The sequence below is a fragment of the Anser cygnoides genome, chromosome 16 (assembly GCF_040182565.1).
Source record: "Anser cygnoides isolate HZ-2024a breed goose chromosome 16, Taihu_goose_T2T_genome, whole genome shotgun sequence".
Lineage (NCBI taxonomy): Eukaryota > Metazoa > Chordata > Aves > Anseriformes > Anatidae > Anser > Anser cygnoides.
The window spans coordinates 8903803-8909802 of record NC_089888.1 but is presented as its reverse complement, the minus strand read 5'-3'; positions in this window follow the sequence as shown (position 1 = coordinate 8909802).

Below are 6000 nucleotides of genomic sequence, written 5' to 3'. Positions count from 1 at the left end.
GGCCTCCGCTGGGAAGAAGAGAGGTGGCCTGCAGGACTCGCCGGCCCGACACGGTGTGGCTGTGTCCCCGGGCCTGGCAGATGACACGGCTGTGGGATTGCACCACACGGGGCTCCAGCCCACGTGGCCAGAAAGTTTGGATAACAAAGTGGTGTCAGTGAGAGCTGTCTGTGCCAGCAGCCAAACAGAAACGTGTACTGGGAGCCTAGGGTGAATAGGTGGGAGCACAAGCTATCCCCAGTCCTTGGCTGAAGTTGCAGGTCTCCAGACAAAGTGCGCTTCAGAGGGTAGGTCCCTCTCGGCCAGCGCAAGATTTTCCTCCCAGCTCACCCATGTGCTCGCTATGTGTTTCAGGGGCGTTTCTCCAGCCTCTCTGAGCCTCAGTTTAGCCATCTGGAAAATAGGAACTGCCTCCTGCCGAAGCCTGTCACTAAGCATAACCCGTCTGTGTTGTGAGAGTCACGTCCTGAGACCGACAGCCCATCTAGCTGCTGCTAGGGCGGCCCGCGTGAGTCACAGCACACGAGCGCAGCACCAGCTCCGGAACGCACAGAGTGCCCGAGAGCTCGACGCGGAAATATTCACTGCTTAAGAGCAAAACCGAGTGAGGACAGTCCCTCTGTGTCCTGTCTCTGAGCAGAGAGGTTGGTGGTGCCCACAGGGTGCAAGCCAGCCTGAGCGAGCAGCCGGTGCTGCAGTCGGAGTAGGGAAGCGAGGCTGGGGACAGGTGGGCTGCATTGCCCTGGAGGGCAAGCAGGGCTGGAGAAGTCAGCTGCCACCTCTTGATAAGGTGGTCCCCAGCCCATCTCCCCACCCTACCTCCCTGTCCAAGCGAGGGAGGAGCTCAGCCTCCCTGGCCCACTTGACTAGCGTCGCCAGCAGCTGGTAAGACAGGGTCCTTAGGAATATTCCCCCCTGAAGCCCTCTGGGGCCCTCTTCCCAAGGGTTGATCCCACTTGTTCATATTTCAGGCTGATCTCAACCTCTGGCCATCAGCTATGACAACACTTCTTGCTGGGTGCTGACTACCACCAGGACACACAACGTACTTCCCTCTGTCACTGCTTCCTCCTGGGTAAACTCAGGATTTATCACGTCAAAAACAGAAAAGACATGAAATGAAAAGCAAACAAAGCACTGGGCTCAAGCATTCAATAGTTTCAGACAACAAATACCAAAGCAACAGGAAAGACATTACCTGCTGCAAACTCCTGGCTGGAATTTGCCTAGGTGTATAGTTACTTATATTTAAATGTGTAAGTGTATATACGCATGTATTCACGCATGCATACGCTTACTGTGTATACCTAGAGAACAAAAGAGTAAGACACCTTGTATGCTAAGACACATCAAGAAGACACAAAAAATCTATATAGTGAAGGGTTTAAAAAAAAATCAACATTTCATCAGTCAGCTTAAGAGATTCTTTCCCACCTGCCCAAAAGCAATAAAACAAATACATTAAATGGCTGACTCTTTTCCTACCTGCTCAGTGGCATGCTTTGCCTGTATATTAAATAGATGTCCTGGGTTTGATAACAACGGTTATCATGCCTTTTAAAGCACTATCTTTTCTTACTTTCTCAATCTCATACCAGACTGCAGGAAAACAGAGAGAAGGAAGAGGAAGGAGATGATCTTTTCGCACAGGGGTTGTGTTTAGGCCACATCTCACCAGTGTTCGCATCTGCTGGCATCAGCCTGCCAATACCTTCAGGAGCTGCGATGAGACTGATCCTGGGGGATGATGATGAAGCCGCCAAAAGCAGGTCTTTTGTAAGCAGTAAGTGCCCTGTTGGCACTGGTACTGTGGCCATAGGCATTTCCTCACGTGTAAGCTACAGACACTGACAATTTAAGGCTTCTGCCTTTTTTGGTGTTGGCATTGCTGATTTTGTCTGATGTCCCTGAAACCCCAGGCTCCTCTCGGTGTTTGGCCTATACCACGTTCCACGCCACAATCAGAACCTGGCTTCAGGTGAACTTAGAGCTGAACCCCTCTCTACTTCCTGGTATTTTATTTTTACTCTAAAGCCAAGCTATAAAGGCAATGGCACATACAGGTATTTGTGGAGTAGTGCTATAGTAAAGCTGGGTAAAGCACTGCTACTTCCCCTCCGGCACCTGGCAGTCCCTCGCTGTGCAGCCTCAGCGCGGCAGGAGGAAGCTCAGCGCTCTCTGTTGAGAGCAGGGAAAGGGGCTGAATTAAAGGTGACTGACCTGCCTGGGAGCACATTGTTTGCCGATAATCTAAAAGGCAAACCCAGATCTCTCCAAGGACAAAGACTACCTCAACTGCTAAAGCAACTCCCTAATGTAAATCTGTCATATCCCCGTTCTTTATTGCTGACAACCTCCATGTACCACAGCACAAGAGAGAACAAAGTCCTGTGCCCGTAAATAGAGTCCTGTGCTTGTAAATTAGAGCCTTCCCCTACGTTCCCAGCACGAGGTTACAGCTGGTCACTTCCTCATCTGTGTCCGCCCTCAGTGTTCCACGTAGCTATCTATTTAGGCTACTCTGTATAATTTAAGAATTAAAACTAAACACTGTGTTACCTACAGCCACATCATCTTAGATGAGCTTAAACAACTGTGAAATTCCTGGGATCTATTAAAAGAAACATTCAGCGCACGCATTAATCAACAGATGCTCCATAGCCGTGCATCGGAACACCACGAGTGAGGAGCAGGCTGAAAGGCCTCCTGCCAAAATGATTGCTTTCTGTTGTGACCACGCTCTCAGCCCATGGGAAGCTATCTGCACAACAATGCCAGAGCAGCGTTTGGTTCAGCAGTTATCTCCGTCACAGGGAGTCTCACTGACCCCTTTTCAGAAGCCACAACAGGACAAGCAAGCGGTGGTATTTCCTGCGGACGAGTCAGCAAGAAGACACGAAAATCACCATCTCTGAATACAGAACATTTTATATATTATAATTTGGTATCAACTATGGTTATTTCACCCATAGTGTGCTGCTCTGAGCGGTGACACTTACTTTCCATGGAGATGGAAGAGTTGTCAGAAGCTGAGTGATGGCGCCTCCGGGGACCTTGGGCTCCCTGCTCCCATACAGTCCCAAGCAGCCCTTGATGCCCCCAGCCACCCTGATGGTCCCTTCTGCAGGTGTTCCTGGGACCTTTGTCCTCCTTTCATCTTTTTCCTCTTTTTTTCCCCCCCCCCCCCCCCCCCCCCCCCCTTCAGATCCTGGCTTTTGTGAGGCTCAGCCCCATGTGTGTGTCTCTGTAGGCTCCCAGGCCTCTATTGCCCTGACTCCTTTCTTCCACGTCCCTTCCTGAATCCTTCACATGGCCCCCGGCACTCATCTGTGGTCCACCTTTGGCCTAGGCCAGCAGGCAAAGTGAAGAGGTCAGTTCACATCCTGAAGAGTTACGTCTGCAGTCATCCCTTTCCTACATCAATCTCTCATGATTCAAAGCACACGACAGCTACAAGGCCAGTAAAACAAAACAAGTGTGGAGTTTCCTGGCTATGCCAGTTGAGAGATTTAAGGGACAAAAACAACCGAAAAAAAAAAAAAAAAGAAAAAGAGAGAAAGCAAAACAGAGCTATAATTTCTGGCCTTCATTCTTAGGCCAGATGACCTACTCTCCACGCCAAGCAAAACTCAAGTGAATGACTAGTAAAGATAGTTTTAAGTTTTTCTCTGTTCTGCTCCAGCCTTGTACAGAGTTGAATATCACTCTGGTGACAACTGCAAGAGGCCATTTCAACAGGTGAAGATTACACGGGACTCAAGCCATGCCCTCGTTTACACTGCTGTGATGACGCCACATCTTCCACCATTCGCTGATTTGCTGACAAGGACTGGGAGAAGAGGACAGGAAATAAAGGGAAATAAAGACAATTCACCTTTCAGTAAACACCTACTGTCAGCCACCTAGAGTGACTTGCACTGATGAAACAATCCATACCCCTCTGGTGTTTCGACACAGCACATTTGGAGCACTTCACTAATACTGGCGAATTTTGAATTTTAACTCTTGTGTAAAAAAGAAAGACAACATTCACCAGGAAATTTCCTGTGTTTCATCAGCTTAAGTGTAATTCATTCTGGATCAAGCTTCATTATTTATGGATGAAACATTTTTCCTGATGTCCACGGTCCACTCCAAAGCACTGTAAAAACTGAGATCAAAAAGAGGAAGCATCCCAGCTCCTGATGTGCTTAAGGCCCACAGACCTCCAGTTTCGAAATGGAGTGGGACGTGCACATCACCTCTGGAAATCAGCTTGCACCAACTTGCAAAGTGGCATCCTCCTTTTTCACTGGCATCAGCTGGCTTTATGTGCTCCACACCACATATCCCTACGCTAAAGTCAGGCACACCAGACTGTCCCAAACACACTCAATGGAGAGAGTGAGTTAAAGCCAGTGGCGTTCAGCAAACTGCAAATTGTAGGTAATTAGCCAGTGTAAGGAAAAAAAAAAAAAAAAGGTTTTGGTTGTAACTCTGGTAAGAATATCTAAGTAGGTCACCAGAAAACTACATTACAAGATGCCTTACACATGAAGATAGAGGTGTGGGTTTAGTCTCACCACAGTAAAACAGATATTCTCCACCTCTGCCCCACCTGAGACAAACAGCTGTAACCAAAACCTTAGTGTTTTGTGTTTTTTTTTAAGCCCACTCATGCTCATACTTCTTTGAAGGCATTCACTTTCACATACGCAGATCACGTGAGTATCAGCCTGTCTGTGAAACGAAACTACAATTTCATTTCGAGTGAAGTGTGTGGCGGGAGTTCTAAAGGGCCTTCAAAATGACCCGAGGTTTACAAACCAGTGTGCCTATTTGTACAAACCCGACGCTTTCCGTGAGAATGTCAAACCAAAAATGCACAGAAATGCACACGATGCTACCATACTGTTTCCTTGTACTGTGCCTATCACCCCAGCATCCCCAACGTTCACTGACTAGATAGATGTTCACAACTGGCTCTGTAAGCTGGGCAGTGTTCATAGGCCTAGCTATCTAGGCATCCAGGTAGGAAAGGATGTGCAGGTGGCCTGCTTTCAGCTGGGATAAACTTGTTTTTTCTCCTGCTGGTGCTGCGTTTAGGATTTAGGGTGAGAATAACGCTGATAACACACCAGTGTTGCAGCGGTTGCAGAGCAGCGCTTTCGCTAAGCAGAGGATCTTCCAGCTTCTCACATGGCCCTGCCAGCAAGGAGGCTGGGGGTGTGCAGGAGCTGGGGGGGGACAGAACCAGGACCCTGGCCCCAGGGGATGTCCCACAGCACACGGCATCGTGCTGAGCGTAACACCGGGGGGGCTGCTGCTGCTCAGGGACATCAGTCGGCAGGTGGTGAGCAGCTGTAACCTGCATCACTTGCTCCTTCATCACTATTTTCCTTCCCTTTTCTGTCCCGTTAAACTGCCTTTATCTTAACCCACAAGCTTTATCTGTTTCTTGATCCTCTCCCCATCCCTCTGCGGGGGGCCGTGTGGTGCTGCGCTGCCGGGCAGGGACCACAGCGGGACGGCTCCCAGGGACGCCTGCCTCGGGGCCGCTGTCCGCGGGGGAGAGCAGCCCAAACTTAGGCCGAGCAAGGCTGACAACCACAGGTTTAATACGTTTTACTAAATATATTTTAATTCACCACCACGTGATATATTAATTCACCACATGACGTTGTAATTCACGACCACATGACATTGTAATTCACGATATTTCAATTCACAACCACCACATGACATTTTATTCACATGGCATTTTAATTCACAGGATATTTTAATTCACGGGGTATTTTAACTCGTGTTTTGACGCCAGCCTGGCGCTGTGCTTGCTGCTGGCGGGCCGCAGTGGGCCCCGCTGGCGGCTGAGGGAGGCGGTGAGGGGAGGACGAGGCGCGGGGGGAAAATGGCGGCGACTGCTGGGGGGGAGGGGGGGGGCACGATGACGTCACGCCACAGCTCCGGGCCGTGACGTCACCTCGTTGCTGCGCGACGGACCCACAGCTCTCGCGCGACAAC